Source organism: Hetaerina americana, unplaced genomic scaffold (genome assembly GCF_022747635.1).
Source record: "Hetaerina americana unplaced genomic scaffold, ioHetAmer1.1.p SCAF_2, whole genome shotgun sequence".
In the NCBI taxonomy this organism is placed as follows: domain Eukaryota; kingdom Metazoa; phylum Arthropoda; class Insecta; order Odonata; family Calopterygidae; genus Hetaerina; species Hetaerina americana.
In genome coordinates, this window is record NW_027286763.1 from 28,111,700 (window position 1) to 28,124,399 (window position 12,700).

A 12,700-nucleotide genomic window follows, 5' to 3' on the forward strand; every position below is an offset into this window, starting at 1 on the left:
TCTTTTCCTTAATACTGTGTTTGCATTCCCCCATTTTCTTCTTTTAGTGAAATTCCCTATCTTTTCTTCTGTAATCCATGGCTTGTTAACCCTTTTTAAATGTATCATTTTATTGCTTTGTTCATTGTTTTATTTATTTCTTGTTTGAAATACTCTCATCTTTCTTCGACTATGCCTGTCACCCTATCCTCTTTTGGAATTTTACCAGCTACCTCTCCTCATACTCCTTCCTTTTCACTAAAGTTACTTAAGCATCCCATATTCTGAAACTCCTTTTCTTCTTCCCTCTCTTAAAGTAAACAATACACTTTAGAAGCGCTAAATTGTTATCTGAATCCACATCTGCTGTAGGGAAACTATATGAGTTGATCATGAAGTCCCTAAATGTATACCAAGCAATAAAATATTATAGCTAATATCTTACTTCATATTTTCCATATCTAATTACATCTACAGTGCTGTTTAAATCAGGCATTAGTTATAATTAAGATATTCCCCTTCAAAATTTTATATTTTTCATATTGCAGTCATTTATTTTTCTTAAAGTATTATCTCCTACCTCTCTCCTGTCTATCCCTTCACCAATCACCACATTCTAATCCCTCATCACTATCAAGCGTTTTCTTCCAGTTATATTTGCATTCAAAAACATATTATCTAACTGGGTTGATGCACTTTATAATTTTTCCTCCCAAAGATTGCTTGTCAGCATGTACACTTGAACTACCACTAGATTAACCATGTCTATCCTTATTTCTGTCCTATATAAACCCCATATTTACTAACCTTTACCCATCCATTTTTCTATTCATTTCTATGCCTACCGCAATATTTCTTTCCCTTCTCCGCTATATAAATTACTCTGCTGCTATGGCTTCAATAGTCCCTTCTAACTTTCCTCATCATCTCATACAGGCATAATTTGTCTAAGTTTCCTCTTGCCATCTCTTGCTGGATGTTTTCAATTGTTCTGTACTCAGTATCATCTCAACATTCAAAGGCTCTATTCTCTCAGTGGGGTTCCTCGTTTCTGCCTTCTTTTCTAGGCTGTGCAAGGATTCTGTGTGATGAAAACTGCATATACCTAAACTCCACTGTTTGGTCACAACACCTAGCCCCTTGGGTCAACTCCCATAGCTGCCAGGAATCATTTCCATACAGGTTTCCATCATCATTCCATGGAATAATGTTAAGGTGGTTCCCAATTGCCTGCCTCAATAGTGTTTAAACTGGACAAAATCACTATAATGGCCACCCCACTGGGGTCTCTGCATCCACCTCACTGTAGAACAAATGCTGCACAAACTATCTTTCATTTGACACGTACCGTTAAATCTATCTAGCATGGGTGATCCTGCTAAGAGTACCTTCATTGCCTCAATCAGCAGAGGTCTAGGGCCCATTGAAACTTGCAAGCCATTCCACCATGTCAAGGTTTTAGTCCATGCATGCAAGTATGCATATAATCTAAAGGACCTCCTATAGTATGTGAAATGTGTTAATGTAGATGCAAAACATTTATGCTTCATGCGAGTGAATGAACCTGGCCCTGGATTCTATTTTGTGAAGCAAAAATCATTGCAAAAGATGCTACCCCAGGCTAATACAGGAAGCCATTGAAATCACAAAAACACCCAAAAACCTTAATGTAGAAGACATAATCTGCTTATAGACCTTGGAAGAGAGATCTTTGAGAAAGAGCAAGCAGGAAGCAGCTAGTTTACGGTACACCCTGTATACAAATGGCCAAACTTTCAATTTGACAATTTTGAGCTGAAGATTCTGGTTTGTATACCAATGAATCTGTTGTCAACAATATTAACACCCATCGGGAAGACTCAAAAAATAGAGAGAAATTCCAACAGATTTTTCTATAAATCTGCTGATTAAATCTTGGATGGCTGAGGTCTTATAAGATACATGTTGTAAGATCTCAATTGCCACATAAGTTATTAGAGATTGGGATTACAATTGACGTAATCAGGTTTGACTTCCAATCTCCCTCCTGATGTATTCCATTATTAAGTGCCATAAATCTCTTTCCTCAATTTGCCCCTCAATTCTCTTATTACCAGCAATATGCATCATCTACTCCTCATGCTTTTTTTAATCTTCCTTTATCTATTTTGGTATGTGCTATTCCTTGTCCTATTTTTTCCTCAGCAAGGTCATTTCACATTAAGAATTGTTATTGTACTAGATCATGTCCATTTGATCTTAGTATGGAATTTAATGGGAAGATGCCACTATCTAAGGAGTAATTTTTAATGCAACAAAAGCACTCTTAAGGGTAAAGCAGAATTACGATAACATGACGATATTTTATTGATGTATCTGCGTATTTCGTCCCAACAGGTTTAGTTATTCTAAACCCTTGATTACTTAGTTTTACTTACTTTCATTTCAGGAATCGCTGTAGGCTCAATGGCACTCTGTCTAATTTTGTTGAAATCTCCGGTGGACTGTTCATAATATCTAGATAAACTAGCAATGTAGACAGATACTGAAATTTAACTAGGAAGGATTTCACCCTCCCTAAAGGACTTACTTTAGCGGTAAATACTTTTTCGTAAAGAATTTGTTTCCCATTCACCTTAATGCTTTGTGTTTTCAATAAATGAATTTTAATATTGATAAAGATAAACAAAATTACACTTCTGTGATTCTAATAAATGAACATTGACCCTCTAACCTTCACTATTCTTACCTGTACGCTATGATAATGTTCCTAGTAATACCATGAATATGATAAGTTGATATTTTTTATTTTGAAAGAAGCGGGACTTCCCGCGTGTCAGTTGTTTTCCTAGTGTGCGTTCTTGCCGCTAGGGGCAGATCAACATATTTTAAGAGTGGCTCGTGCCGAAGAGAATGTCTGCTGGCTGTCCTCCGTTGTGGAACTCATATGTAAGTGGATTTATCATATTCATTCAGAGTATTTTTTTAATTTTTGTCACACAGTAATTGTAATATGCCTCTGTATGTGTAACTTCTTTCATGTCATATGGTGTTTAAAGAAGGCGTATACAATTTTTTTTCGTTCTTAAAAACCGTCCGAAGGAATGACGTTAACAGCCCATATTTACGTCAATGTGGGGTCTGTTATCTGTACAATTCTTTTCATGTTCACTTAATTTTCTCCCTTCTGTGTGGTAAATCTGTCATTCAACCTCAGCAGAGTAATCATCTTGTACATTCTCTTCACTGCCATCTTCGAACCCCTGTGATCCCTTTTTCGGTGTTGGATGGTGATTTATTGAAACAATATTATTAGGTATTGGTTGAATGTATGGACGCGCTGGGCCTTCCTTTAATACTCATAGTTTTCCAAATTTGGAAACTAGATTGAATGTTCAGGTGGTCCTATCGATTCGACCCGGCCTCTAGTCAGCTCAGTCTCGATATTTCATAGATACAGGAACGAACGAGGTAAGCGTTATTTAAGTGCATAGTGTAAGATCTCGCTTCTTAACGGGGTTATAAACCTAATTTTCATGCCATGTTTTTGTTGGGGAAAGCTCTAAACGCAGTCCGGGATTACTTGTGGTGAAATCGACTTGGTAACCGACCAGAATTTAATTGAAACTCAACTCGGCATGACGAAGTTCCGAAGGATTTTTTTGAACATAAATGATGTGGTTTAGCTTTTCTCTCTGGAGCAGGTTTGTGTATCTTGTACATGCAGGTCAAGGCCGATTTCTAACTGGAGAAAAAAAGCAAGCGAATGGGAATATTTAATTTGTATGTAACAATTTTTTGTGTTGTTTGTAACGTATGAGGGGTGTCTGTATCATAATCATGCATACGTCATTCTATCTGGGCTCCTATTATGTGCCCGTTACATAATTATGAACTTTGTTCGGTTTTCAACCCATTGCAGGGATAGTGGCCTTGCAGAAATGTGATAAATTCGCCATCATATTTTTTATTCATTGCGTGATGTTACTGGGCATTACTTTGGAGGAGCCCTGCACTACAGAGCTGATGCACAGGGAGATGGCTACCTCAAGGCCTCTATGCGTTGACCTTGAACCCTAGAAATTAATGTAAGATTGATGCAAGCGATCTGCGCGTCTGGAGTAGGTGTCGCCGTCTCGTGGTTCAGCCGCGGTAGGTCGCGGGGGAGAAGGTCGTTCGGGGAACTTGATCCGTAGGTCAGCGCAGTTCAGTGCGATCCACGAGGTTGCGTCACGAGATAGTGCGCTTCTGTCGACTCAAGTCGTCTTGGGAGACAGCATCTCGCCCTCGCCGCTCTCTCCGGGCGACCCTTTTCGTCGGACGGGCGCGGAGAAAGGAGAGTACGTGGGAAAGAGACGACTCATTTACGGAGACGAAAAAGCTAACACGCATGGAATTAATCCGGTGCGGGCGCGGGCATTTTCTTGTATGCCTCCCTCCCCTTAATTTGTTTTTCCGACTGGAATGTCGTTTAAATGGAGTAGCGCCTCTGATGAGCGGATGTGACGTCTTGAATTTTTATGGCGACGCCTTTGTTTTTTATCATTTGAAAGAGGAACCTCGTTTGTGCCAAACTCTCCTTGGGTTTCAAATGTCAAGGGTGTACGGTAGAAAACGTGAGTGCCCCCAATGTCCAAGTTGGAAAAGGTGGGGAGGATAAGTGCTCGACCGTCGCGTCGCGTGCCGACGGAAATTATCTGCGTACCCACTTTTCCTTTAAAAGTAATTCCTTTTCGGAAATTGGGCGCCTGCAAGCTGGATCTATTGATTATTTTGAGACGTCAGGGTGATGGCTTGCGATCAAATATAAATTGTATAGTGTTGGTACATGGCCAGTTCATGACAATTTGCGATTCTCATGGAGAAGCGAAATGGAGTTCGCATGTTGGCTCTCTTGGTGCCCTCGTGCGCCTCTCCCGGTGGGCGCGCAGGCGACCAAAGGTGGTTGGCAAACCCGGAATGCGTGTGCCACTATTATTACCCGAGATGATTTGTGAGGGGGGCCTTTTTCCTTGGGCCCAGTGCTATTTTCTTCGGCACTGTTTACTTTATTTTGGGAATAGTGCTCCGAATTCTGAGGAATAATTTTCTGCACGCACACAGACTATTTGGATCGCTGATTAGCATGATTTCTGTTGAAACAGCTCGCAGCTATAAATCTTAGATTGGCATTGTTATAGCTAGGACATAAGGCTAAGGAACTTTTTTGAAACAATACATTTTCTATTAATTTCGCTTATATATCTTTACAAACAGTACCAACATAATGATGGAGACCTATTTTCTATGAAGTTTACGGTAACACCAAACCTTATATGCTGTCACTCAGATTCAAGAAGTGAATGACGAATTTCAAAGTTGCTATATATCTTTTCAAGTTGATTTAATGATACCCCCTCTGTTTCCTCCGTAAATTATTTATTCTAAGTTTATAATTAAATTATTATCATAGACATGTTAAAGGGTAAAAAAGTGCTTTTATGAAAGGTGTTACGAGAAATTCTGAACGAGATTGCATACTGTTAGTTGGCTTCGTTGTCACTCATATCTTGGAGGCGGTATCATAATATCCGTAGTGTATTTAGTACCCATTGAGAAATCCATTCTAGCTGACTCTAACATTTTTTAGAATAAGTTGTCGTAGCATTCCAGACAAGAGATAATCCTGCCATTCATAGATGTATTTAAAATGCATTAAGGGTTTCTCTCTTTTGCGTGAACTTTGCAACGAGAGAAAATGAATCCTCTGTATCCTGCGATGCCTCTATCTAATAATGCAGCTGTTGCTTGACCTACGGATGTGTATTACGGGACTTGGATCCTTTCCCGGATGTCGCCAGTGAAATTGCTGCCTCTTTTAACGTAGCGCCTCGCCTCCGGAGACTCACGTTCCAGGTTTTGTAGTCACGGCGTTGCGGTTAGGATTCGTCCTTAGCATTTCGCGGGAGTCAGAGCAGCTTCTCAGTGTTCTGATCAACTCCATAGTCTGAGGTTCCGAAATTCTCTCTCTTCGTTTTCGATTTGACTACTGATGTCGTCCAGCCGATGAGAAATATAATGCTCCCTGCATTTTTGCCCCGTTGTATTTTACAGCTGTGCTTTAGACTAAATCGCGACACTGCAGTCAGCTGTGCTATCTTTTCCCCATGCTGTTACTCAGTATCGTGTTGTGTGAGACACCCCAAAGTACATTTCCTTTTCATTTCGGGTCATATGTGTCCGTGTAAGTTGAAGAGTGTTTCTGTTGTTTTGTTTTTTTTGCCTTACATTTTATTAAATTTTGCTTTCCGAGCAACACTTATCGATGTATATCTAACCCTTGAAGCCACCAACAGGGCTGTGTGGAACGGGAAGTTGGGTTGGTAGCTATTTGAACAATTGATTACTGCCATTCCTCACAATTCGGACAGTCCGGAAGTTGTTGCACGCGATTATTCCTGCGGCAATTAATTGTGCGCGATGGGTATGAGGGGCTTCATTCTCTAGAGTCTGTCTCGGCGGTCCATCTCTCTTGTTCTCCGGGCAACCAATGTGATGCAGCGCTAGGACTCTAACTCACCCTCTGTGTCATCTTTCGACTCGAATGACTTGTGTGATAATCTTAAAGTTTGTCTTGTATCTAATCAGCGTGCTTCCAGTGTCTCCCTAACTAGGCCTAACGATATTGTAACGATTATTAGCGAAATGACGGCATTTCTATTTGCATTCTGTTAATGCCAATGCCCAGGATCGCAAACACAGCGCTTGCTTGTAGCTTTGAGGAGATGGCATTTTACGTGGTTCGCTATTCGTATGTCTATTCCCCGACTATGTAGGTGAGGGCTTCTTCCACAGAAATTCATTACTGTGCATAATTTTTTCTATTTAATTGGAGGTTGTGGTTGTGCATAATTTTTGATATTTAATAAACACTCCTGACCCCAGGCACTAATATTGCCAAATTGTGGAGTTATGGGAGACGACAACTGAGGCCATTTGCACCATTAGGGATGAATGGGAATGAAGGAAGGGTGGAGAGATACTCGGCGTCGGCTTTAGCCTACTATTAATAAAAGGCGCCAAGGGGTCCACAGCTTATCGTAACTTCACATCTGACTGTCGGTGTATTCACTCAAAGTGCCCTCATCGAAGCATCTTAATTAGGGATCGGGATACTACTGAAAAAGATCTGCCGTCTCCAGGAGTGGAACCCGGGTCTTCTGGGTGGGAAGCCAGTACGCTACCCACCGCAATATCCAGATCCCCTATGTCGCCGAAATTCGTAAAAAGTCTCACTGTCAGTTCTAATATCTTGATAGATGACATCCATTGCGGGCATCCTAACGTGGTGTAATTGAGTCATGTTGATCGAAAAACACTTGGTAATTCTACAAACTTATTTCAGTAAATAATACGTTTCGATGTGTATGCATCCTTATCAAAAGCACAATTTTATCTTTGATAATACCGCGAATGATTCGATACTGTTAGTTGCAGCGATAAATGTGGAAAATATTTGAAATTAATATCTCGGGGATTACCGTGTAATCACCGTATAATCTAACTTTGGTGTTAGCAAATTGATATCATTGAATTTAATGAGAAATTGGCGGATGGGGGGGGGGTGTCATTGGCTATCAATTATATCGTTTTACGTTAGTCCATAGAGGAAATTGCTGAGTCGGTTCATGTATTTGCCATTAATTCCACATGGTCACGATTTGTAAACACTCGTAAACTTATTATGTAGTCCATGATCGGACGTTTATTGATGGCTTATCTCTTTATTTTACGAATGGGTGTCATTTAGCGCCACCACGCGGAACCATCTTTTTCAAGCTCTTCTTTTCGCCCAGTATTCTTCCATACGCCACCGGAGCGCAGGTGTTGGGGAGTGGGCGTGCCAAAATCCGTGTGCAATATTCTCCTTGGAGCGTACACTGTTTAAAATTTCCAATTGATCTTAAGTGTCCAAGCTCTGTCCTTTGTTTTCAACGAGTAAAATTTCAAATATGATGTCACTCTTGTGGTCGTTTTCCGATAAATGTTTTGCAAAATATGACGTTGACTTGTCGTTCCTCACTCGGTCTTGATATTTGCGGTCCGTTTGACCCACATACGCGTTGCGTCACACACACGAAATCTAAAAAAAATCCATTTTTTTCCTCTCTTTTTTGGACATTTGTCTCTTGTGTGGGAAAGTGGGTTCCTGCGGTTTAATTTTTAATATTAATGTAATCTTAAGGTAGTTTCTCGGAAATTTTTCGCGTTCCGTGTTCCAGATACAGTAGAAATCTCAGCCATTTGGCGTGAAGAGTCTTGTCGCGGTTGGGATTTATGAATATCTTTTGCTGCTAGTTTTAGTTTTTTGTGATACAATTAATCGATTAGCTGCTCATGGTAGCCATTATTTGTTGCTATTAGTGTTATGGTCGTCAATTCCTTTTTGAAATTGGTTTGTTTCATAGGATGTTCAAAAATCTCAGAATCAAAGCATTAAAAGCGGATAACTTCTGGGAAAAAACTTTTAGCTGAAGTGGATCACTGTGTGTGCATGAAATTTCCCGAAAAATGAACTCTGGATAGTTGTTGATTTTCGAAATCCGTCTAATGGGAAGTTAAGATAGGGACCTCTTGGCGCCTTTCGTTAAGAGTAGGCTAATGCCGACGCCGGGTTTCTCTCCATCCTTCATCCGTTCCTGTCCATCCCTAATGGCGTAAATTATCTCAGCCGTCGGTCGCCTCCCCTAAATACTACTACAACAACGCTTCCAAGATTCTCTTCAAGATTTGACGGTGTCACGCACCACGATTTTCAGTTATGCGAACATCTTTTTCCCGTCTCGTCCTGGCTGCATAAAGTGTTGCAGGACTCAGTTGGGATTAATCGAGATATTCTAGTTTCAGAATGAGAACAACGGATGGGGCACAATCTCCAATTCACATTTCACTGTCCACGTACATGAATTTATAGCCCGAAGCATGACTGTCAGACATCGACGGGCAAATGGAACATTCATAAAACGCTCTTTAACTTTCTTTTGCTTACTGATAAGTCAACCAACACAATAGCTCCATCACGATACACTTTATATATCCCTTAATAAAGATGGAAATTTTCAATGACCGTCCAACCAGCCTCCCAACGTCATAACCCTCCCAAGTGGCCCTTGCAGTCCTATTTTGGCTTTTGTCCGATTTTGGCTCACCCTTTGTACACTCTTGTTTATTACTCTTTTTTTCAAATCGATTGACCACTATCCGAAATTCAAAATACTCTTTCCACTACTAATCAAATAATTCGCCAATTGAAATGCCTGCGCGACGGCTCGCCTCTTATTGGCTGTATTATTTAATAGCACTCGAAGCTTTGATAATGTTAGATATTTTATTACCCTGCAAGCCACCGCTAGGTTGTACTTGTTATATACATGTTAGAAAGGCATTCCGTTGTAAGGCTATGTCGCGCCAAGATGAAAAATACGTATCAGGGATGATATCTCTTGCGACAAAAAAATGATATCACGTATGATTATTACATATCTAGGGCGAATACCAATAACGAATATCGGAAAGCGTTAAGGGAATCCAAAAGGAAAAGGTTAGCGGAAAATTTGAAAGAGAATCCAAAAGCATTTTGGTCATGCGTCAGAGAAGTTCAGGGAAATAAGTCAATTGTCAATTCACTCAAAAATGATAGTCGAAAGAGTAACCAGAAGTTTGGAAAAGGCTCAATTATTTAGTTTCTTTCCTCAAAGTATCTTCTCTAATATCTCACAGAATACCCCTGATAGCTTTCCAAATCATGCCGGTCAGCCGAAGCCCAAAATTGAAATCTCATATAATGGAATGGAACGTTTGCAGAAAAATATTTAGCTTAATAAATCCTCCTTGCCCGATGAAATACTCGCTCGTATATTTAAGGATCTATCTTCGGAAATCGCGTCGTATCTAGGAATAATATTTGAGAAGGCGCTGGTAGATCACAAGGTCCCCAGAGATTGGAAAACGGGTAACGTATAACCAATATTTAAAGACGGAGAAAAGGAGGAACCGAGTAATTAGAGACCTATTTCCCTCGCATCCATTTACTGCAAGGTTCTGGAAAGTATAGTTGCTAGTTCGATCGTGAGACATGTCGATAATCAGACGTTATTAATGAAAAATCAGCTCGGTTTCCGAGAAAGTAGATCCTGCGAGACACAACTTGCGCTTTTTGTTCATGATATTCATATTTCGGGAGAAAGCAATGTCCAGTGGGCGCGATTTTTCTAGATTTTAAGAAAGCCTTCGACAAAGTACCTCATAGTAAACCACTCACAAAGCTAGAAGCATATGGCATAGATGGCTTGGATGAAATACTTTTTGAATGGTCGGGTTCAAAGATTAGTGATAGATGGAGTTAGTTCAAATGCAGCAGAAGTTACTTCAGGTGTTCCCAAGGGAAGTGAAGTGTCATACATTTTTGGAAAAAGAGTAATTCCCACCCGAACGCCTACTGCATTCGGAACACCGAAATGGAATGTGTAGACTCAATTGAAGACCTAGGCGTTACCCTCACTCACGATTTCTCCCGGGTGAAACACGTACGGGGAATACTATATGTCGACAATCTAACAAAAAATTAGGATTTATTAGTAGAGCACTGGGGTAATGTGATAAAAAGGTCAGAGATAAATTTTATCTTACGCTGGCTAGGCCTCATTTGGCATATGCCGCAAGTATATGGAACCTCACGAAGTTGGATTAATTGCCGAATTGGAGAGCGTGCAGCGTAGAGGAGCTAGATTTGTAAAACGTTGTTATGATAAACTTAATAGCGAATCCAAAATATTCGAGCAGCTAGGCTGGAAATCACTCACGGAGCGTGGGTTGAATTACAGTATTATTGCCCCCATCGTACTATGGTTAGAGAGATCATGTTAATAAATTTAGAGACATGATGTGTACGACAGAGAGATTTAAGATGCCATTTTTTCCACGAACGATAAGGGATCACAATGATATTTTTCTACCGCGGTAGGGTCATTTCCGGGTTGAATTATTCTGGTGTGTTTTCGCCCCCTGCCACGCCCCTGCCGGCGGCTTGCAGGATATAGATATAAATAAACTTATAAAAACTTGACGCGAGATCGTGGCGATGAATGTCAAATTGCCTAGTGTTACAAGCTTAACGTGGCTCGGTGCAAAGAAAGGCATCAAAATGATCTAATCTTTCTTAACTTAAACCTACTGAGCGGAGAACATTGGACTCCTTGGGGAACCGATTGGCACCGGGTGTTTAATCGGTACACTTTCCGCCGTTACTTTTTTAAGGCTTTTGTATGTTCATGATTGAGGTAAGGGGATTAAAAACACAGTAATATCGACCTTTTAAAAATTTATAAAATACCATGCTTCGCTTGCTCTTTAAGTCAATGCGATAAAAATTATTTGAAAGGTCAAATTTATGTAAATAAGGCGTGGAAAATGTATTTCCACTCTTTTCTGACTGTGAAAGATTCTAAATTCGATTTTAGGTGAATGACGTAAATTATATAAAAATATTGAGAAGCGCAATCGCACTATTCTTGAGAGACCCTTTAAACCATCCTTGCTGCCTTGTCGCGCTAATGCGGACGGCGGGTCGACGCGTCGCGACGTGACGCCATGCCATCTCCCTGGCGGGGCCGCCTCCGGGAGGGAGAGGGGTAGTCCCGAGTGGCTATGAGGAGGGGCCGAGGGGGGAAATGCTCCCTGGTCAGTGGTGATATCGTTTCCAGAATCTGTTAGCCTTCACCGGCGAACAGAAAATCGGGGTTTGATCACTGCTGGCGGTCATTTTGCATTTGCTGGCACTCCCGATTTCCTTCGACAGGGGGCGCTGTTTATGAGACACGCTCTGGTGCGTGGCAGGCGGCGATTTACTGCCGATGGTGGTCCCTGCGCCGTGCCGTAGAGAGGGGGAAATATGATTGATTTGAGCCCCCGTTCTGTTTTTCGAGGGAAACGCCCCGTTAGAACGAATACGTGCGGAATACAATATCATTCGAATCTATGCATGCGCCAATTCCAGCCACGGGAATGCGATGCCATGCAGCGTAGTTTAACACAAGCAAAGAGCAAAGCCTCATTTACAATACCATATGCTCTGCTAGTGTATGGGATCTTCACGAAGTTGGATTGATTGCCTAATTGGATCACGTGCAGCGTCGAGGAGTTAGATTTCTAAAACGTTGTTATGATATACTTAGTTGCGTGTTCAAAATATTAGAGGAGCTGGGCTGGGAATCACTCACGGAGCGAAGGGTAAATTACAGTTTGAATCTCTTGCATAATTTGGAAGGAACTCTCTTTAGCAGTGATGTTGAAAACGTATTATTAGCCCCATCGTACTACGGTATGAGAGATTATGTTCGTGAAGTCAGATGAATCAAGTTTAGTACATATGGGTTTAAGATATCATTTCTTTCACGAAGGATAAGGGATCAGAATAACATTGTCCGACCACGGTAGGGGTAAAAATATTAGTCAAAATTAGTCGGGTTGTAGTCCCCCCCTGCCGCGCACCCTAACGGTGGCTTGTAAGGTACTAAAAATACAAATACAAGGATGATTAGAGGCGCGATTTCACACATGTAGCCATTTAATCGAGACATAAAAGAGAGTCATTTGTGCATTCTATTAATGATATTAGTCGACATTTGAGGTAGGTTTTGCATGGAAACATAATGAGCGCAGCTACATTTCTTAGCCGCGACTAACAATATACCACCTGACACAT

General features: G+C 40.9%; 1 protein-coding gene across 2 annotated transcripts in view; it reads left to right on the forward strand.

Annotated features, from left to right (window-relative positions):
• The first annotated feature begins 2,856 nt into the window (after window positions 1–2,856).
• The window catches only part of PCB (Pyruvate carboxylase), a 93,486-nt gene continuing 83,642 nt past the window's right edge, over window positions 2,857–12,700 (forward strand). For both annotated transcript variants that reach the window (XM_071585744.1, XM_071585746.1), the window contains exon 1: window positions 2,857–2,907. The gene's annotated coding sequence lies outside the window, so the exon portion shown is untranslated. The remainder of the gene's footprint in view (window positions 2,908–12,700) is intronic.